This window comes from Protopterus annectens, chromosome 15.part0 (genome assembly GCF_019279795.1).
Source record: "Protopterus annectens isolate FY-2018-M chromosome 15.part0, PAN1.0, whole genome shotgun sequence".
Lineage (NCBI taxonomy): Eukaryota > Metazoa > Chordata > Ceratodontiformes > Protopteridae > Protopterus > Protopterus annectens.
The window spans coordinates 304,219,628-304,243,205 of NC_056749.1; the positions used below are offsets into that span (position 1 = coordinate 304,219,628).

At 35.6% G+C, this 23,578-nt stretch overlaps 1 protein-coding gene across 1 annotated transcript in view; it reads left to right on the forward strand.

Moving 5' to 3' along the window:
* The first annotated feature begins 1,188 nt into the window (after nt 1–1,188).
* The window catches only part of LOC122789659 (protocadherin-11 X-linked-like), a 563,100-nt gene continuing 540,710 nt past the window's right edge, over nt 1,189–23,578 (forward strand). Inside the window, exon 1 of the mRNA XM_044057074.1 lies at nt 1,189–1,336. The gene's annotated coding sequence lies outside the window, so the exon portion shown is untranslated. The remainder of the gene's footprint in view (nt 1,337–23,578) is intronic.

Here is a 23,578-nt window from a genome sequence, read left to right on the forward strand (position 1 = left end):
AGGGTCTCCCCCTTGTCTCCAAATAGCCTAGCTACTCCTCTGGGTAATAGTACCCCTGTCCCTGAAAACGTTAAAAAATAAAATACATTGAGAAGCGGCATTGATTAGATAGACTTATTAGAAGGCACATTACTCTTACAGGCAGGTTCAAAAGCCTTTCTCTAAATTGGGTAAAAAGATACTGAAATCGCCATAGTGAAAGACGTGTAGTGAAAACTGAAAGCCTGCAAACTGTTATTTGCATTAAGAATTAGAAAAAATAGAATAATCATTAACTGCCGACGGAATATGAGTAAATTTGTATCCGACTGGGTTGGCATACCGTCCGTAATTTTCGTATAGCTGCTTATTAACAGGAAAATAATTTGATTTTCAGTTATTAAAAATTATGTTTTGTTTTTAGAACAAGTAGTGAAACACCAGTGGGCAGTAGCCATTGGAACAGGCTTGGTATACAGAAGGAGGGGGTGAGCCAGTTTGTCGGCTTATATATATATATCCTAGAATTTTCCATGAAATCATTCATGTTGTTTGGATGAGTTTACTTCTGAGACAGAGAGTACATTCAACTAGTTACTAAATTAGTTATCAACAGATTCAGCGTGTGACAAATTGCAATCCCTTTGCCTACAACAAGGCAGAGGTGAGGAATAAAGAGTTGTAATGAAAAGACCACGTTATCAACAATTTGTCTGCACTGCAGACTTGTCACGCAACACTGAAGATAGGATATAAGCTTTAGGGGAGATTTGATTATCGCTACTGCTGCTAAGCTACTAAATACCTCCTCCAATGCAAAGGGGAACTGTCAGTCTGGCCATTTTTTGTCTTACTATTATGATTCAACAACATCGTTGATTAATTCAGTCGATCTTGCCTTGCAGAACACTAAACGTTAACTGCTGGCCTGAGTTGCATGATGAGTGACTATTGCACTGCACTCAGCTAAACCGGGTAGGTGGTCTTGCCCCGTGCTGATGCTTGCAGCTGGCTCAGCCTCGAGCTGATTGCTTTGTAGTGCCTCGCGCTGGTTGCTTTAGTGTGGATCGCAGAAGCAGCGGTCACATGCGTCCTCTCAGCACGCAGCAACAAATAGTGTTTTCATGATGTTCACGAAGCCCCCCTTTTTCCACTTGCACTGTTCCATTCTCGCTGTAACGAATTGTCATCCATATAGGCATAACTACACTCGCAAGTGAAAAAGCATAATCTTCCCTTTCAAAAGCTGATCTCCGCATCCCTAAGCCACGAACACACATCTCGCTCTGACAAAGTTGCTTTGCTTGGAGAGAAGCAGGACCTTTAACGAAGAGAAGAGTTTATCCGCTGGTACCAGGTAGTTTAAGAAGCAGATGCACCGCTTGGAAGGATTTTTGAATGTGTGTGTGTGTGTGGGGGGGGGGGGGGGTGTTTATTGTGGCAGTCTGAAATGCAGTGAACGGGCATTTCTATTATTTTCTTTAATATTTGGCCAGAGTGGCTGGTAGTGGGAGGGTATAAAAGAGATCAGTGTTGCTTTAAAGAGGAAAACTGGTATTTGCATTTCTCCAGGAGAATGCCCCTCCTTTGCAGTGATGTCAGTTATAGACAGTGGAGGCTTTGCTGGCAGCACCATCGAAGCTGAGTTCATCCAGCAGCCGAGCAGAAACATTCAGTGAATTCAGAACCAGTGATCTGCTCCCCTCTCTGCCACACAGGGCACACACACACGCACGCACGCACACGCACCTGCAACGTTACTACTGCAATACAGGGGCAATTAGCTTCTTACCGAGGAGCACTGAGTGCACTACCGGCGTACCTGGACCAAGAAACCAGTATAAGGATGATACTCGTGTTATTCTGCTTGAGTTACCAGGGTCCCCATCAGAACAGAATTTAAAGGACTTTCTAGCAGCAAGAGAATGAGGCTACTTAATATAATATCTTAAATTAAGAAGACAGCAGGCAATGGCGTTTGTGGACGCCTGTTAGATCAGTTTCGGATTCATACGAAATACCATATTTTTTTAATGGAATTGTAGAGTTGGGATGCTCCTTTCTATATCTGAAGCAGATGTGTCTGTAGACCATGGACTGTGCTTAAAAGACAAAATAGTGTTATTATTTCTAAAACGGGATCGATGTGTCACACGAGTGTGATCCGGTACCTTAGAGCCCACCGCTTATTTAGTGGTGAGGATCGGATGTAATCTGGCACTTCTTCTCTAACTGCAAGTTTAAGGTAAGGGGTGTTAATGATTTATTGTATCGGTGCTGCCTGTGCAATGATTATGAACGTCCCAAAGCAATTTAGAAATGCAGCTTCTTGACTGGCACTGGTTCTAGCACAGAGCAGACTGTGTTGGGTACCAAGAGTGAGCTGCAGGCAGACTCTAAATTATCACAGCTGGAATAAAGCAAAGTAGGGAAAATAAGTCTTTGCATATGCTATGTTGAAAGTAAAGTGAACTGTCCTGTGTAGGCTAGGTCGCACTGGAGACGATTATTATCGTCGTGCAGTGTACATGAAGAAATCTCCTGCAAAGTCACGTCTAGCAATAATCCGGAACTTCTGCAGTATCGGGACGTTTTACCCCCTTGTGCAGTATTGGCTTTCAGGGGGAGTGAACGGTCATCTAACTAGCTTGGTCATCATTTCAAGGCAAATTCTTTGTTTAATGCGAACTGTAATAATCATGAAAGAAAATATAAATCAGCTCTCTGGACTCCGAAGGATTTGGTTCAAATGCTTAGATGCCACTTCTCAGAGTAATTGTTTAACGTGTGTGTGTTTCTGCAGGCAGATAGGCACATATGCCTGTATACTTGAGTGTGCTAATATTTGTCGGTGTGCACTTATTTATATTATATACGTGTGGGTGTGTTTGCGTTGTATCTGTATGTGTGTGTGTATATATATATATATATATATATATATATATATATAAAAATGTGTGTGTGTGTGTGTGCGCGCGCACATACATATATATATATATATATATATATATATATATATATATATAGATAGATAGATATGTAGATATATATATATGCGCGCGCGCGCACACACACACACACACACACACACACACACACACACACACACCCTAAAATGCAATACTCGCTGATGGCCATGACAACATCTGTGAAGACTGTGTTTGTTTTTCACACTGCTTTTCCGAGTCTGCGGTAGCATGCAACTCCATTATGTTTATGTCCACTAATCAGCACCTGGCAAACTCTTACTGTCCCCCTCCTGTTATATCAAATATTTAATGTGCAGGAACTGAATGTATTATGCAGCAGCCTTCAGACGTATGAACAGCGAAGCAAACAATTTGCAGGAGTAGTCTTTTGGGAATTAGCCTTCCACATCTAATCATGGGGTAATATAGAACATAGAGGAGCGTCTCGTAAGGTTGCACACAAGTAGATATTGAAATGCATTCCTTTTGTCCAGTGGAGAATAAATTAACATTATAGGTCTTCGTGTAGTCACTGTGTAATAAATAAGCTATTGTGGCTGGCCTTGGAGACATTTCTTTTTCCCCACCTCAGTTAGTAATTATTAGAATAGCTAAGTGTATTAAACTCAAAGCAATATTGTCCTCGACAGTCCGTATGCAATGTAGAGGAGGTGTGCGTGTTGACCTTTTTGGTGATGAGGTGGTGATAGTGAATTGATCCTAATCGAAATAGGCATTCAGCTGTAATTTCTCATACTACTTTGACAAACATTTCTTCTTTGTTAAAATATGCGTGCATGAAAGACAAGTACAAATCTAGTTCTGTTTCAGGAACAGACATTGAACAGGATTACTGACTCAGTCCATCAAAGTCCAACCGTTTACACACACGTCTGTACGTTTAGCTGTCTTTAGCAAGTACAGGATATATCCCTGAAATTGCACTTAGACTGGAATAGTTCTCAGCCGTGGAAAAAGAAATATAACTTGTTAAAGATTTTAGAAAATCCTTGATGGGTTTGGTACAAAGGTCACTGATTGCCTAATTGATACAAAGTCATAATTAGAAAATATTTGGGAGTTTAACGTTGTTTTATAGCAGCACTGATCTTAACTTTTATATTTGTAGCCCATGCATTACATGCATGGTTATAGGACACACATAGATCTTCTTGACTTTACATACTGATATGTTAACTAAATTTTAAATAAAGTCAAGGATTGGAATTATAATGTAGAAGACATTCAAGTTGTTAGGGCATTTTTTACATCTGTACCAAGGCATCAGATCCAAACGGGGTGATCTCAAAACTGTACAGGCTGTAACAAATAAGTAAATAAACCCATCCATCTATACATATGTGTGTATACATACATAACATTCTATGTAAAATAATGTTTTTAGGGAGCAGTTTAATGCAGACCTGATTAGATTTGTATAGATAAGGAACATGATAACTTGGAAGTAGGTTAAAATATCCTTTTGAGCAACAAAGCTTATTGCTTAAGCAAAAGGGACACTCTTGAACTAGGCAACTGGAGGCGAGAGAGACAAATGTAGTTAAGGATGGTAACAGAATATTAATTACCCTGCACAATGGGAAAGGGAGGGAGTTAGATTTAGATGTAAAAGAGTATGCATCTTTAAGGGAAATCTGTAATACTGCAGACATCTTTGAAGAATGATTGTGTTGCACACTGCTAAGAACTCATTTGTTTTAATAGCCAAGTGTTAAAATAATAAAATACCATACTAACTTTTGCTGAAACTAAGCTTTAGCACTTCGATTCTGCAGCTCTACTTCAGTCATCCTTGTGATAAAGAGACTGGCAGTACAGTCCAGTGTCTTTATTATAAAGAGACAAAGACAATCTTACTGTGGCTTCATTTGTACTTTAGACTGTATTATCATTTGATGCTGAAAGAGCTTTCTTGTTCAGATTTCTGTTAACATTTAGATGGTTCCTTTTCTGACAAATTGAAACATCATTCAATATAACCTGTTGTGCTGTAGACCTGTTTTTACCAAAACGTAGCAGCTACAGTCTTCAGATAAACCATACAACCCCAAGGAAAGAGAGTACAAAAGAGATGAACAGTGTTACTTACAGTGGAGATTCACCATGACAGTGGTTTATAATCACTGGTAAAAATAACTGCTTAAATGCTGCATTGAAAATCATTGGCATTTAAATGCAAATTGCCACTAGGAAGACAATTTTAATTCTGCCCATGATCCAACATAGCTATAAAACCGAATCCAACATAGATGAAAAATTGTTGGAAGAAAAAAAAAAAACCTTTGCCTTATCAGAAGCAGATCCAGGTAATCATGCCATGCATTTGTTGGGAAATATGTACTTTTCATTATGACTGTCTGTCACAGAGATTTCTTTTCTCCTAGCAGAGAGTGAAGTAATGCTGGCATGGTAACATGATAATTTATATGCTGTGTAAAGCTTCTTTCTGAAAGGACTGTGTTGCAAACATGGCAGCATTTGCAAAAAGTAAAGTCAAAGCCCTGAGCCAAAAACATCCAGAATTTATATTCTGCTTGGATTAATGTAATATAGAAGTAGACTCCTGAAAGGTACTCAGTGTATTCTGTTCTGTGATGTACAGAGAACAGAAAGGTGAGCTTATGAAAAATCTCATCAATTGAAAGTCTAGTAAATAGGTCATCTATAATTTAACATGACCACTAATGATAAAAATACTAGTGAATACTTTACCATAGGATTCTGTGATGTGCAGTCCAGCATAAATGTGTAATTATTGCATCGTTAATTGAAAGTCACACAAATTTCATTTGTTCAAAACTATACTTATGCACTTTCAAGAGCTAGCATTTTCCAGATAATGACTAAAGCATGGTATTAATTGAAGTTAAACTATTTTAACAAACTTAAATATTAACAGATTTCTCAAAGTTCATTTAATGACAGTTAATAGTAATTGGAATTTCTGTTAAAGTTAGACCCATTTCAATGACTAATAAGTATTTTCTTTGCTAAATTATAGTTTCATGCTTTACAGTGCAAGAAGAGAAAGGCATTTTTTTAGTTAGTAAAAGTCAGTGTTTAATAAACATTATTTATCACTGAAAGATAAACACCACTGGATGTGTCTAGTTCACAAAGATAACTTTTAGAGTTCTTTAGAAAGCCTTAGAGGTGAAAAATGTATTCCCTTTACTCTAAAATGGGAATATACTGTACAAATGTGTGTGTACACATACCCACATACACACATATGTAGGTAGGTGTGTGGTTTTATTTTTTTTTGAGTAGGTAGCAGATATCATGACAGGAATGCCTGACATGTACTTTGTTCTTGTCAACTTGGTTTGAAAGAATAGTGGATTGGGAACTATTGTGTTCTCCCAAAGTCATCAGTATGTCATTATGAAGAAACATAGGTATGCACAATAACATGCAAAATTCGTAATAATAACAGAAATAATAATTCTGTATAGCAGAAATTAAAAATCCAGACAGTTTATGGTTGGCAGCCTGAAGCGCACATTATATTTACAATTAGGGACACATTTTATTGAAAATTAGGTAGGTAGCACTGTGAGTACAGCCAACAGAACAGAAGTCTAAATTTACATAGTAGGACTTAAATGTTATGGCTTATATAGAAATGTATTACTTACTGTATTTTGTGACATCAGGCTCAAAAATGTGATTAGTAATTGATTCATCTATCTTTAGACAATGTCTATCATTAATAGTTATAGTTGAAGAGCTAATGCAGTTTATATAGCCTGTAGCCAACATCTGGCTGATCATAGCACAGAAATCCTTAACATTTCATTCAGGAGGGGTGAACCAATTCCCATTTCTGTATCAGTGATTTACAGCACTCCTAACTGTGACCCCATCTCTTTACTGTTAATCTTTGTCCTTGAATTCTAACTTTCCTTAGCCATGCATTTGTTCATAGAGATCTTCCCTACTCAGACAGAAGTGTAGTACACACAGCATTGTATTGCACTTCTTTTACTCAGCATGTACATTTATTTTAGTCTTTGTTGTGTATCCATTCACATTTCTGAATAGTTCTTTTACTGCTGCTGATCATTTTCTTTACCAATTCTTTTTCAGTATAGAACTTACAAAATAGAAAGCACCCAGTGCAAACACATACATTCCCATGCATGCACATGTCATTTTGTGTGCTTGACATCAAAACAACACAACAAAAGTATAAATGCATGTATTGTTTATTATGCATTGATTAATATTATTTATTCCTGTGCATCTGCAGTTATATTAACTATCTATCAGTAACTCCCTTACCCATGTCCCACAATGCCCCCCTTTTGTTAATCAGTAGTATGCATCAGGTTTTCCCTATTGCAGACATGCTGTATTAGAATAAGACAGTTTTGTAATTTTTTTCTTTTCACGCTACAGAACCAACGATCATGTTTTAGTTATTTTATGCTTAATTATTTCTGTTTGTTTCTTTGTCATTCTCCCATAATGCATCATAGCATTCATTAATTCACATGGCAGACACAGGCAAGAAAAATCTACAAATTAATATTTTTAGATGCTTTGCAAAACTGAAAAGGGATGTATTGTACTTACACATTCATACAGTTTATATGCATGCAGTCACACAAGTGCATGCACTCGTGCACACACGTTTACAGCAAAACCGTCAAGTTATTTTCTTCTCTATCCTGTTTGTATAAAGCAAAGTGTGATGTAAAAGTTTCTTAAAAGCAAGATTGTCCTTGAATCCACTATTTGCAAAGATTATCATATGTATTATCCATTGTATGTGAAGATTGATGAACAACTAGTATATTCTCAGTTGTCAAGCATTGTATCAGCTGCACATAAAAATATAGAAATACTACAGATTTGTAACTGGATAATTGTCTACTTTAAACAGGTAACTAATTTCTGGTGGAATTTTGTAGAAACAACTTGATGTTCAGAGACATGTTGTAGTCACTAGAAATGTAAAGAAGCAGACACTAGGTCACATTATGGATCAGCAAATGCACTGCCATATGATGTACATAATGTAAGTGCTTATCATATGTGCTCTAGCTGCATTGTACTTCAGTACTATTAAACTTGGATGGCACCAAGAAAGAAAGAGCAACAGATATTGACAGATCAGGTAGGGAAGCAAGGCTAGAAAAGGAGTAAAAAAAAATGAAAGACAGAAAAAGTTAAAAATAGAGAGCTGATTTTGGTGACTGGCTGTACCAATTAATTTAGAAACAATACAATCATTTAGATGTTTTGTTTCTAATCCGTCTGATGCTTGAGGAAAACTCTGGCATCCTTGATAAAGAGATAACATTTTCAAGCAAATTAATTGTTTCCTTGGAAGTCTAGTGAGACTGAAAATCATGTATGTACAAAGCATTTTAATGAGGGTATAGAATAGTTCACTTGTCGGTTAGTATATAAATGGGTCTGAGCAAGGTTACTTTATTGCTGTGGTTCTAAAGAAATGAGTAGAAAACAAAAGCCAAAGGTCTATGCAGTGTGTTCACATTTTTCTGCCTATGATGATGTACGTGGGATATTTTATTTGTTACATTATAATGCAGGTGGGTTGGCTTATTTGTTAACATTGTAAGGCACTATTAGCCACATCGCAAAAAGTAAAGGTCATAGCACACACAACAATAAAATATAGTAATAAAACAATGCACTGAGACTTCCATTAGCAAGACTGACCTATGTCTTCCAGGTCTTTGTAAATGAATGCACAATGTATCACATTCTCTTACATTATTCGTACAAATTACTGTATGTGGTATGATAGTAACGTGGTCATGGAATAATGTGTGTATCCTTTTAAGATGCTACACAGCAAAGGCGATTTGGTAACCATGTAAGAAAGTGACATGCTACAGAATGTATTTATGTATAAGTGTCTGGATGTGAATCTATATATATATATATATATATATATATATATATATATATATATATATACACACACATATAGATAGATATATAAAATAGATATATATATAAACACACACACACATTATATATATATATATATATATATATCTACACATACACACACACATTTATAAATAGTGAATGCATTTATTTTTTTTTTTTTACCTGTAAAATAAACACATTGGCCGACCCTAGTCAAGCATGACGTGAGACCAAATGTGCACAGAATATACATGTATTTTAATAGGACAAATACTGCAACTATTAACTGAAACACCAGTTCACCATGCATAATTACACGCTTGGCTTGACTGTATTATGTTATAAATAGTTTTAGGAAAAAAATATTTAACATTTTCCATGTACATATATTACCAGAGATACTTGCATATGTGTACGCACTTACAGCTAATTAGTTAATCTTTATAGTTTATCTTGTAAGAGTATAAGGAAAATTAGTATGCATACCATGGCTATGTGAAAACACTGCATATATAAGAAACATTTTTGTAGAAAACCTTCAGATAATACTATGACAGAATTGAAGAAGCACATTTTATGTTTAAATGGCCCCCTTATATGACCCTCTGGAGTCACTGTAATAGAAATATTTCAGTAATACATTGTTATCTGACTTCATGTGACATATGGCATCATATGTTAAATGGATTACTATACCACACAGACCACTTTGGGATTGTCCCTTTGGTATAATTAGTGCTGTCTATGAACTCAGATGCATACTTTTTTCTGTTCTACGACTTTCTTGGGAAAGGCAGTCGGTCAGCAGGTTACTATACACGTACAGTAAATTACCTTATTTCTTTCACAGTTCATACATGTAATAAATTCCATCTTTTGAAAATTAATATGGGACACTGGTGTGTACTATAGACACAAAAGCTTCTCATTGCGTTGCTTTTATGTAATTTCTCTCTCATGAGTTTAGAAGTTCATGCTGTCTTTAACTAGTGATGCTTTTTGCTGAATCATAGTGTTAAAGTTTTAGTATCATGAATATATGAACCCGAAGTAACAGGCTACCCAGGAACTAGTTATTAAAATCCTTTGCTGATGTTAACTAACCTTATTTATTTAAGCATGTATTTATTTATTCTTGAGAATTGGGACCCTTGAGTACCTTTTAATGGTTAATGTGAATGCCAGCAAACTAATATTACCTGACAATGAGGTTTGTAGGAATTGTTTCTGCTTGGCTAACCTAGCCAACTGCTTATTCTCCTTCTTTGTTAATATATTATGGGTGTACAAGACTGGCATAAAAATAGGTTCATAGGTATGTACTAGGCTATCGGCCCTGGGGACAACACTTGTGTTATTGTCCACCCTTAAGTACAACATATACAGATGACATTAAATCCTTCAAGAATCAATGTCTGCAATTTAAAAGTTCCATCTAGCGATGCATAACAATCTATCCATTTGTCTCTACTTCCATTTATCCATATATGCTTATAGAAGAGAATTGGTCATACTGTACATAACAATCTAGGCCTTCATAACACAATTCTGAAACTGTGTAATTTATATTTTATTGTGGGACTTATAAAACAAGTTTATTTAACATCTTCACATATTGTGTATTACTAAAATGCTGTTGAACAAGCCTCCCTTACATAATTTAATACTCTTGGACAGAAGTTAAATTCTTGCATTTCCTGGTCATCTCAAAACTATTTTCACTTGGATCTTGCAGAGCCAACAATCACTTTGGCTATGAGAAATGAGCAGCGTATTTAATTTATGTAGACTGACCTTATTTGAATCTTTAGTTGTATGATTTAAGTCAGTTTATGCTGCTACTTCAAGACTAAATCTTTTCTTTTTTCACTTCTATATTATTGTGATTAAACAAAAATAGTATCTGCAATTACCCAGAATTACCGAACGGTGGCAGTGATGTTGCTGATCTCCCTCTCTCTCTCTCTTTTTTAAGATGACCTGCTAATACGAACACCTGCATTGTTAGCGGGTTTTTTTCTCTAGTAATACAGTAAAATTTATAATAGCTTAAATTTGTATCCATTGAAGAAAGATAAATGTCTGATAGTTAGACTAGTTGTTTGCTATTAACATTTTCGTGAGTTAGAATCGGTCATAAATGTGTGTCGAGCGAACTCATCCATTTGTGCATACTAAAGACAAACCTTCTTGGCCTCCCTCTTAATGTCATGTCTGTTAACATTTCCGAATGCAAGCATGCAGACTCTAGCTTTCAGTGCTATTGATGTGGTATCTTATTTAATGGAAAATGCTACTCTTGTAATATGCCCAGTTGGTTTTCCAGTATGGCACATCTGCTTATTTTAATTGATTAAAGACAGACAAGGAACCATTTTTACTCTTAAATTAGACATAGGAGGAGACTACAGTGCATATCATTCATAACACTGGGGGTCAAGAAACTGTGTCTGATGCTGTGTCTGTATTTGACATGATTGCATTTTCAGGAAGTTCCCTGAAATCCATTTTGAAGAACTCTTGTAACAGATGTCCATGCACCTGTGTGTCAGCTTTATAACTGTTGCTGGTTGTATAAGTCATACAACTATTTAAAATTATTATAATTCCTTTAACTGTAAGGACATTAACTGGACTAATCCTCTTACACCAGACTTTCTCAAGCTAATTCTGTAATTGAATTGAATGGTATATTGCATGACCTTAAGCATCCTTTAGTGCCCTTGGACAAACTAGTATCATTAAGAAATGTAACCAGTAAAAATATAAGGACTCCTCACCATCTGTTTTCATAAAGTATGCTGTTTGTTTAGAATTTGTATACATTTCTGTGTGCTTGTGAGTATGAAGAATATATATATATATATATATATATATATATATATATATATATATATATATATATATATACAGACACACACACACACACACACACACACACACACACACACACACACATATATATGTGCATGTGGGTGCATATATATGTATATATATTTTTTTTTCTTCATGTAATCTAAAGCTTATTCAAAATCTTGGGGTGAGGAGGACAAAATTTAAGCACAGTAGCAATATCCAATTTATCGGAGAACTAACTGCATTACACAGTCATCATAAAATATAAGGAAACTAAACTGAGTTTTCCTCATCTAAGTAGTTATCCTTAAGGATATTATGAATTTAGTAGTCACTGTCCATGCAGATATGGCATTGTTAATTCCCCAGAGCCAGTATAAAATGTTATTACCACAGGATTTGTCCACATATTATGCTAAACCCTAGTTGGTATACTAAATCTGCAAAAAGTTTGCTTTATGTTGCATGGCTTAATGCTATAGAAAGCTGTGGCTGGGCTTATTGTCATTTATTAAAAGGTGACTTTGCCCCCTAGAGGATTAACTATATGTGCAGGTACCTGCATCATGCCCAAAAGCAGCTGAAGCAGACATAAAGGCTTTGATGGTCAGCCGAGTGAATCTTATTCTACAGTCATTGTTCAAACTGTATGTTGTAACGCTGTCCTCATAAACTATGATTTCAGAATATTATAGTGTTGTTTAAGATTTGTGGACTGCATACAATTTAACTAATTGATCATGAACCATTAAATTTTCTATTTGTATATCATACCTTGAATTCTCAAAATAATGGGCATAGGCTGTTTTTATCTCCGTGTCCTCCATTTCCCCTATAGTGTATGTTCTTGGTGAAGCTAATCTTAACAATATTTTTATCTATGGAGCACCATTGCAGTGGTCAGATAATGCACATCAGCCATATGGGTTTAAAACCTCCTTTTAGATAAAGCAGTAATCCTTTGTATCAACGATTAACTTGATAAGTAATCCTTTGTATTAATGATTAACTTGATCATCTAATTTTCTTTTCCATTTATATAAACTTTTATGGTAATTCCCATTGTAGAAAACTATTTGAAGCAGTCTTCTGAAGATTCAGTTTTTATAAAGAAAAATGACATACCTTGATAGAATCAAAAATATACTTTCCTTAATGCTGAGTTACCATAACTTTATAAAGTCGCAAACCTAAAAAATAACTACAGAAATAATGTTGTTAAGGTTAGAGTTTTTGGTGGAGGGTTTCTTTGAATCAGAATCAAACTAAGAATTATTTGTAAAAAAACTAAACACGTTCTAACTGCTTAATAAAGCAAATGCTTTTTTACACATTTATCAAATTGTAACATAAGACACCATTTATTATTATAAAAGAAAAATAAAATTTTTCATTTGCATGCATTATACAACATGTATAATGCATGCAATGGGCGCCCAAACATCTCCAGCGCCCAAGTGAGAACTGCTCTCTCCAAAGCAAAAAACACAGCATCCATGGGACCTGATGGTGTCCCCGGCTGTGTGCTCCATGAACTCAATGAGGAATTAAACCCACAGCTAGGACAGCTGTTTAATCATAGTCTTACCTCTGGATACGTACCCAGGGAGTGGCGCACTGCAACTGTGGTACCACTTCACAAAGGCGGTGCCTCCACCGACCCTGGAAATTACCGGCCCATTAGCTTGACAAGCCTTATCTGCAAAGCCATGGAGAGGATCATAATGGACCTCATAAATAAAGACATAGGGAATTTGCAGACTTTGGATCCAACCCAGTTTGGCTTTGTCAAAGGCAGATCATGCCTTTTAAACTTGGTTGACTTTTTCAAACAGTCACCAAAGCCATTGATGAGGGAAAGGCAGTCCATACAGCCTACCTCGATCTGGCTAAGGCCTTCGATACAATACCCCACTCGGGTATCATTGAAAAACTCATCAGCTTAAATGTCAACCTATACATCACAAGATGGGTTGCAAACTGGCTGAGTGACAGAACCCACAGGGTCAGAGTTGCTGGCGCCATGTCAGACTCAAAGCCTGTCACAAGTGGTGTCCCACAGGGCTCAGTCCTGGGCCCACTCTTGTTTGGCATCTACTTTTCCGAAGTACAAGCAAACACGGGAGGGTTATGGCTGACAAAGTTTGCAGATGACTGCAAACTGGGCGCCATAGTAGAAAACACATCTGACACAGATATCCTTCAGAAGGGTCTCACAGAAATGGATAACTGGTGCCAGAGCCACGGCCTAAAGTTAAATGCCAAATGATGCATAGTCATACCCTTCGGGAAAAACAAGGTTACCCCTAGCTACCAAATAGGTGGCAATCCACTGAGCACAGAAGAAGTTATCAGGGACCTGGGGACCCAGGTTGATAGTAGTCTGTCATTCGACACCCATGTAGCTAAAGTAGTTAGGAAGACCTTCTACATTGCCCACCTTATCATGAAGGGATTCTCATCTAGATCAAGGGAGGTCATAGTCTCCCTTTAGTCATCACTCATCAGACCAATGATTGAGTACAATGCCCCATTCGGAATGTATCTAACCCGACACTTGCAGCAGCTGGAGAGGCCACAAAAGTTCCTCACCAAAAGGATAAAGGGTCTCAAAAATCTGTCCTATGCTGCCCGACTGAAAGAACTCCAGCTCTATTCAGTCGCCACCGCTTGCTCAGAGGTGACCTTTGCCTAACATACAAGGCCATGTCAAACCCAGATTTGATGAATATGCTTCACCTCAAAAAATCTAGATCCATCAGAGCCACAAGGGCGGGAGACTTAAACCTTGACACGGCTGTTAATAGGACGTGCTGGAGGGATAGATTCATCACCCAAAGACTCCCTATGCTGTGGAACAAAATCCCGGTACATGTGAGGCAGAGCACCTCGCTGGCCTTGTTCAAGAGAAATCTTGACCAATGGATGGGAGATCGCAGATATACCCCAGGGATTACCTCAGTGTCACTGCTCGACAGAGGCACAGCAAAATAATGGGTATAGTTCCCCATACTAAAGGGGTGGCGTAAGCCACAAAACAATGGGCTAGGCTTGTAAATGCCCTCGGGCAGATAGCCTAGTATGAACCTATGAACCTATGAACCTATGTATGTTTTGTTTCTTTTTAACAGTAAGCATTGACTCCAACATTTTCTAATCAATTCCTGCCTTCCCTTAAACCTCACTCATCCTAAATGTTATTTAACATGTATTGTTCCTACAAATTCCATTTATTTTAATTTAATTAGCTCCTTCCCTTTTCAAAAGACCCTATCTCAGGTCCCTTTATATCCTTCCAATGATACAGTATTTCAGTTACAGGTGGATAAAGTTTTAATTTCTGTTTTCCATTGATTGCTATTTTGGCAAGCACCTAATAACATAAAACTCAATAAAGCCTTACAATGTTTAGGTAAGTCAGATCCTATTTCCCAGATCTAAAGAAACATTTCATTCATTACATATAGCTGCCTCCCACCCAAAAAAAACAAATAAAATAAAACAAAAACATAAGAATAAAATAAAACATTTCTGACAGAGTACTATGTAAGGGATTTTAAAAATCTGCCAACACGTTACAGGCTTTCCTCCCTAAAAAAGTTACAAATTACCTCATTGTTTCCCATCATACCTCTAGCATTTTGTATCTAAATGAGGAAAACTTTTTTTTGATGACTGCTTGAGGTATAAAATATGTCTCTGCAAATACTTTCATGCAAGATGCCTAAACCTTTGTTACCTACCTGGGAGCCATGCAGATATCCTGCCATTTTTCCTTTGTAAATTGCTTCTCCAATATTTTTTATCATCCTCTAATTTATTTATTTATGGAGTATCTTAGGTTTTGTGGGACGGATGACTAAAAGTAAGTTTAGGCATAACAGTATGCATCATTTAGTTAATCAACTACATTAATGCAATGATCTGGAAAGCATTCCATAATGCACCTAATTTTTTTCTCACTGTAACATTTTAAGTGTTAGAGGCAAGATCCCATTAACTGGTATATCCCTTTATAACACTCAAGAATGCTTCTGACACTTCAGGTAGTTTTGAGTATTCATGACGTTGACTTCTAATCTGCTTTGATTTAATATATTTCAAACCCTGCTTTCAGAAGTAAGGAATTTTTGATATGCTTGATGTTTCATTAAAGCATAGAGCTTCGATAAGTTGCAGATCAACAGTAAACCATCATACAATTTTAGATGTGATTGCATGGTTACAGTTTGACTTTTTTATAATTAGTAATGATAAAGAATTTTAGCAGATATCAGTCTCCTCTGATAAGAAACATGATATAAATACCTTGTCTGGATATAAAGAATCCAGTACCTTGAATTAACTTCCAAATTTACCAGATTATATCATCACTAATGAATGCTCATAAAATATGCATCATATTCATGTATACAGAACAGTGATAATGTACTACAATTGGAACCTATAATTTCAGAAATCAATGGATAGCACTGGATGTCTCATCTTTAAGTTAAAATATAGTCAGGAAGATATCTATAACAATGGTTATAGAGACAATAAACTGTGCAGTGACCTCAAGGATTAAAGCAGTTAATGATTACAAGATTTGGAAAAAAAATGTTTAAATGTTAGGCACATGTTTAAATATATATGCTTACTATATATGACAAAAAAAAAACTTTGTTCTGAAAAAGGGAAGACACACTTTGTGAATTAAATAGGGAAATTAAATAGGGAGGTCAACCTAAGTAATTAAGTGAATAACTTGAGTCATCGTAAACTCAGGAATAAATATGAAGCTAGCATTGAGATTACAAGCATTTTTAACAAAAAAAAAAAACGATATAAGAAAGTTAATGTCATTACTTGCAAAAATAAAACCTGATTTTTTTTTATTACCACAAATATGACTTGTGTAGTAAATAAAGCATGGCCCCTCCTTAAATATGATGGATCACAACTTCCAAGTAAAGACCAACAAATGAACTCCAAAATAAATCTGAATTATTCAAAATAAGTATTATTCTTCAATGTTTACTGCATGCAGAACCTCAAAGAGAAAATGTGAGTAAGTTTGGTCTCAAACCTTATGATGGTGATTACTGTAGACAACCAAGCATTAAGTAAACAAAATGAGTGTAGGCAACCAATGCCATGTGGTCATAATTATCTGTGTGTTTATATGTCTGTGTCTGTCTATATGCATACATCTAGATGTGTGTATATGTCATTTGATCTAAAAGACAAAATATCTAAAAACAACTGATGGGATGTAAGTGGTCTCAACTTTCCTTATTTAACTCAACATAACTAAAATAAATAAATACATAAATGCAAACATACTTTGGGGGGATCTTCTTGCAGACCACCCTAAACTTTGTATAATACCACTGTCATGCCACAGTTGTAGACAGGGAAAAATCATTAGAAGTGCACCACCAGCTAGCATAAACCAGCAGGCTGTCATAAACCAAACTGAAATATTGTAAGAAAACTTAAATCAGTGATTAGACAATTATATACTTTCCTTATTATCAAAGCCAAGAGCTATAATTGGTAGAATGTATTAAAGGATATTATTGGATCAAATTTATTTAGATCATTTTTTAATCCTTCGTGATTAAAGTAATCAGTTGTATGACACTTACATGTATGTATGTGTTTGTGTGTGTGTAGATATATACCCATGTATATCTATATCTCTATATACATTTTTTATATATATTTTTTTTTTTACCTAACCCTATAGTTTATATTAAAGGTGTTATTTTAATACAACTTGTAAGTGATCCTTGGACCCTGGGCTGTAATGTAGAGAACAATATGAAGATAAAATACAAATAAAATTAATGGCTAGCTTTTTCAAATTTACTATAATGTAGAGCAAGTGAAATTTTACTTCATATTTTACTTCAGATGTGGTTCATTAGAAAGACTGACATGAAAATAAAAACTTTACTTAAAACCCAAGTAATTTTGATTAGTGAGGCATGTTCCTTAGAATTCTACATAATCATTTACTGTTTCTTTGAAAATTAAAATTTGCGATTAGACTAATTTGAGGTTATAGTTACATGAAAGGAAGCTAACAGCCACTTACAAGGTTATAAATGTACTTCTGAAGTACTTATATTAGTAATAAGTTGCCCGAAGACACAAACGTAAACTTGTTACAGTAATGCCCTACATATACAAAGGAGGTGAATTGATAGAGATGATCTCAAGACCTTTAGTTTATAACAGCCTTGAATTACAAATAAAGGAAAGCTAGTATAACTCAAACCAAAATCTGAGGTGAGGATTTGATGTAAGCAGTTTGATTTATTGCACTATTTAAAGAAGAAACATGATACCAATGACAAAACTGTAGGGAAAAATAAATAAAGATGGTAGCAGCTGTTTGTTTTGTTCTAACTCTTACGAGAGTCTTGTCAAGATTTCATTTATCATTGTTTATTTTGCAGTTTTGAGGACTAGGAAACTGTCAGTATCAGATGTTAACATATAAAGATATCTTATAGTCATTTTAGTCATTTCATGTTTCTTTGTTTTTGCAGAATTCATAAATCTGATTTATTTGTATACACTTACGTATTGGTTCTAAATTGAAAGGATCCTTGTGCTAGTTAATGTTTACGTATAGTCTGATTTTTTATTACTGTTTGCCAAGATATCAGTTTTATTTTTTAAACTGCATGTAACATATTGGCTTAAAGATGGCAAAATTATTTAGACAGTCAGTTCAAACAAGACAAAGACCACATCTGCAACCTGTATCACAACAAGATTCCACATAATAAACTACAAATCCAGTCCAGTGGATAATTGAGGTTAACATAGATGGCATTCAGGTAAGACACTCTAGTTATTTTTATACTACAAAGCTGATTCCACTTTCATTGAACTTTCTAGTGAATGTGGAACATGCATTCATCATAATTTGGTATGAACATTTCTAGACCTGCTCATAATGTGCTAGACATCTGAATGCCCTCCCATTTTATATAACATCCAAAAACTGCTGATCCTAATGTGATATCTCCAGGCTGCATCTTTGCCTCCAGTGCCTGCAAGTTATCTGACCCCTCTCTGGAAAGCTACCCATTTCATTCTTTATTGACCAAGGGTGAGGTTCAGCCAAAATGGGCATCATTTAGGCAGTCAGTGCAGTGGTTTGAAGGTATTTATACATTTCTTCATACTTGCATAGCTTTGCAGGTTTAGCTGTGCAGAGGACGGGGCCATGCAAAAACTGTTCATGATAGGAATTCTTTCACTTCTACAAGATACTCTGTCATAGAGCAGCTCTGTCCAGCAACCCCAAAGCAAAAGAGCTGGCTTTCGTAGTCTGCACTAGAGGTATCATACTTCCCATGTGTGCCCGAGGGTGAACCGAATCTTCAACAACCCCTGGGTGAGGCGAATAGGCCATTCCACATCAGTAATCTCCCTGCATGGTTCCTCATGTTTATAGGCTGCAAACAAAAATAAAAGCACAGTCACTTGCATCACTATAAGGACTCCATTTCTCTGTGCTCCAAAACTAGGCATCACATTTTGTTTGTTAAAACACAGCATTAGCTTTGTTATGTTTTACTGAAGCAATGACATCATGCATCCTAAAGCAGAAAGGAAGGTAAATGAAAGGCCTGTGTGGAACTTGTTTGTATTTTTTTCATATTTTTGTGTAAATGAATATCATTTGGTAGGCTTAAGAATACAACATTGTCTCAGATTATTTTATTGTAGACAGTAAGATTTTATATTTACATTTGTGATATTTCCGAAGGTTAGTCTTATCCTTTTAAATTAGGAATATTGTTTTTCAGAAACATTATTAGAATTTTTTTTGCATAAGTTTTGTTTTTTACTTTTCAGTGGTTTGAACTGACTGATATCCACAGACACATTGTTTAAAGTAATATTTTAGCCATATATTATTAAGTGCAGATTGGACTACAGTAATAGTCAATGCTAAAAGATATGCACACAATGTGTACAGAAGGATGTGGAGAATTTTGTTTTAATTCATGTATTTTGTGCAGAAAATGAGTTTCAGCACCTAGTGGTAAAAAAAGTGGCATCTTTAATATTTTTGTTTTCAGTAGGTGTTTGATCTGATCCGTGTTTCAAATGAGTTACCAGGCTTTATTGTATTATAACAGATTTTGCTTCCTGCTTGGAGGGTTCTGCTATTTATTGAGCAGTAAAATCCTGTTTTTGTGCAATGTTGTGCTTCTCTCGTCTCCAAATCTAATTTTCATACCCATAGTGTTTTCATGGGTTTTAAATACCTCTTTCATACTACTAATCTTCAGTTAGTTCCCTCCTACCTTTCATTAATGGGAGTTTTCATATGCCCTGTAATCTGTCCCCCTTATTCTCTGTGCTATACAAAGGTAAACCCTTATACGAATGGATATTCAGACCTAATAGTATTTAACAATGTTCTCCAAAAAGAAAGGTCCTACATACTCTGTATTTAAGACAATTCTCTGTATATGTTTCTTTGTTACCTGGCCATTTGGTTTATTCGTAAGTGATGTTGAAACCCATGTCCTCTGCAACTTCTTTCAGGTTAGCAATTTTTGCTTTAAGGCCATTCCTCGTTTTCATAAACTATTCTGCTATATTCATTTTTGAGAGTCTCCACCTAAAAGATTTTAAGTGCAATCAGTAGGGAATTTAAATGGAAGTTAAACAGAGCTGAAGCAGTTGCATATGCTACTCTGAAAAATATGAACCTTTGCTGCTTCTGCTTTTCGATATTACTAACCATTTGACCTTATATAATGCTGTAACCAGTAAAATTAATCACCATAACCTTTCATTATCTCCCACTATTTGTGAAAGCAGGATCAAAAGCAGAGAAAAATCCAGAGCTTTGCATTATCCCATTTATTTTCAGATATTCTACAAGTTGTCCTGCTATTGAGGCCCAATGGCAAATATGAAACTGAAATGGAATTGAGATATTCCTAAATTCCAAGAAAGGCTTCAGCCTGTTTGTCATAACATGTGCAAAACTGTAGTCATTCAATAAAACTATAAGACTTCAGTTAGCTTGTGTATACAGATTTCTTTTCTTAAACATGGCACACCTGTCACTCCTTGAATGTCAAGGCATTCTCTCTAATGATTAAAAAAAAAATAAATAAAATATACCTGCCTTAAATGCTGCTACTGTCTTGAAATCACGTGTGAAAATCATTCTATCAAACATTTCATCCCAGGTGCTTTCAGCATTCTCAGACTGGCAATTCCATCTCTTATTCCCTGCCTGATAATATGACAGGAAAGGATGAATATATATATATATATATATATATATATATATATATATATATATATATATATATATAATGTGCATGCGTGTGTGTGTTTACTATCAAAATGCAGAGTGATGGTTAGGCGAGCATGGGAATGCAAATGTAAGTTGGCCGATTTCCATATTGACAACTTGTGTGTCTTTAAACCAGTTTCCTGCAGTTGCTTTATTTTCTTTTAAATAATCTGCAGTCTCCACTTGAGTGCTATATATTGTCAATGCAGCCTTTAACCTGCATTTCCTCTGTTGACATTTTTGAACACATTTTTATTTAACTCACAGGTTGTCAAACATGTATCCAAATCATCATTAACATATTCCAGTCATATACTCAGTGGATTTTCATGTTCAGGTTTCTATCTAAGTAATAGATTTCAATACTACTCGTGTGGTCCTGTGCTCATCTTTTATTATTTGAAAGCATTTGTTAAAAAAGATGGTGCCACAAATTTAGGTTGGCTAATCACAAGTACGTTGTAATGCTGAAAGCTTTACTGTACTGGTTTGTAAAAGAAATGCTCTCCTTAACAGAAGTATTCTCCACTGTTGTAATTTTCAAAAAATCCTCCTTTTGGTCCTGATGGTTACAGCTTTTACAGATGATGCATGTTAAGCAGATTCTGCAGGCATGTTTCCATTTTGTGGATGCATTGGTGATGCTGAGATTTTAGAAAATACTTTCAGCCTTAATTTGAATTTGACATAAGTTTGAGATGTATTTCAGGAAACCAGCGAATGTAATGCTATATTACAGAGATTATTTATCCTATAACAGGGATAGTCATCTAAAGCATTGCTGCTTTGCTGCTATACATCAATAAATATTTACAAAATACAGTGAAAATAGTTTCTGTTCCTAGATCTTTATTCTCAGTGGCTGAGATAAATAATTTGAAACATGTCTAGGGATGGCACAATATTCAGGAAAAAGAAAAATGCCAAATATTTTGAGAATGGATTTATGGAAATTGATATAGTGACTTGAGAATTACATGCAAAATGCTTTCATAAACATAACATTAGTATATTCTGCTCTGATGGCTAACAATTCTGATGCTAACACATGAACTTTTGTTAATTTATATGAAATTCCTCTGTTTATTCATAATCGTATGAATCACCTTCCTTGACAGTTGTTTGTTTTCACTCAGTGCAGTGGGTTAACACCTAGAACCGAAAGCAATAATATTTCGGCAAAGCTATACAGATTGTTTTTACTTTGTATGCAGTCCTTCACAGCTTTCTTCACTTAATTATCACTCGGATATTTTTTCTTAGTCCTCCAGTCTCCTGTTGTAAACCTGCTATCAAATATCTGTTACATAACTGTTAATATTACAGAAGATTATACTCTGTGTGATGTCACTTTCAGTGGTTGAGAATCAGTAATACATTGAGTGGCTGAAAAGAATGTTTTATGCAGCAAATTACAACTGACTTAAACAATAGCAAACATTTTTCTTCTGAACTCTACATGTCATCAGAAACTGTATGAGAAACCAAAGGTAGTGCTGGGATGTATATTTTACACACTGCATACTCCACTGACATCTTTCTTGCTTTTAATACCAGAGATCATTCTTTAATGTGCATCTTAGATTCATGAGTAGTCACTTTTGGCAGACTGCAAGATTGCACTCAATATTTTAGATATAGTGCTCACATGTAAGGCTGAAATAGGATAAAGAATAAAATAAAATACTTGTTAGCATTGAAAAGTCTTCATAATGTAACATGTCTTTTACAGCACAGCGTCCTTAAAATCACAGTGAGGAAATACTGAACTATTTCACCCATGACTTGCAACCCACCACTGATTTAGAGACATGCCTCACCGTCTGCGTCATTTGACTGCAATTGGTTTTGTCCTTATAATAGGCATAAGAGAGAAAGCATGTTTGGGATGACCTGTATTGACTTCATAGTACACGTGGTGTGAGAGGAAAAAGGAGCCCTTTAGGAGTAGTGTATGCCAGACCATATCTCTTTCAGCTAAAAACAATGTACAGAGAATCCTGGGAAATGTCATAGAGCAACTAGACCCCATTAACCTGCTGCATGTTCTGTTCATAGGTTCATATGTAACTACTAAGAATGTGGTCCAGAAAAAATCTGATGAGACTAACTCAGTTTCCTAATCATCTCAAAGCACTATCTGGTAAAGTGACTTGCTCAAGGTTACCCAGTAGGCAAGTGAAGGCTGTAAACAGCTTGTTAACTGCTCATAGCCTTAATCTTCTGCTCTAACTGCCAGGTAAATTTGATGCCACAGAATCCCTCACTTCACAGATCTGGAGTTAGGACTGCTAAATTAGGACAGAATGTTCACCTGTATAACTCCATGTGTAAATCCACACAAGGCTGCAATGCTGGTTTGTAAAGTACAGCAGTACAATGAGGTGGACTTTCATGAATTCTGTTTGATGTATGAGAATCTTTTCATCAGTTTGCTGTGAGCTAAAGCATTCAATTAAATACTGTTTTTATTTCTTTCCCAAAAAGGAAATGCAACTGTACAATGCTCTTTGAAACTGTG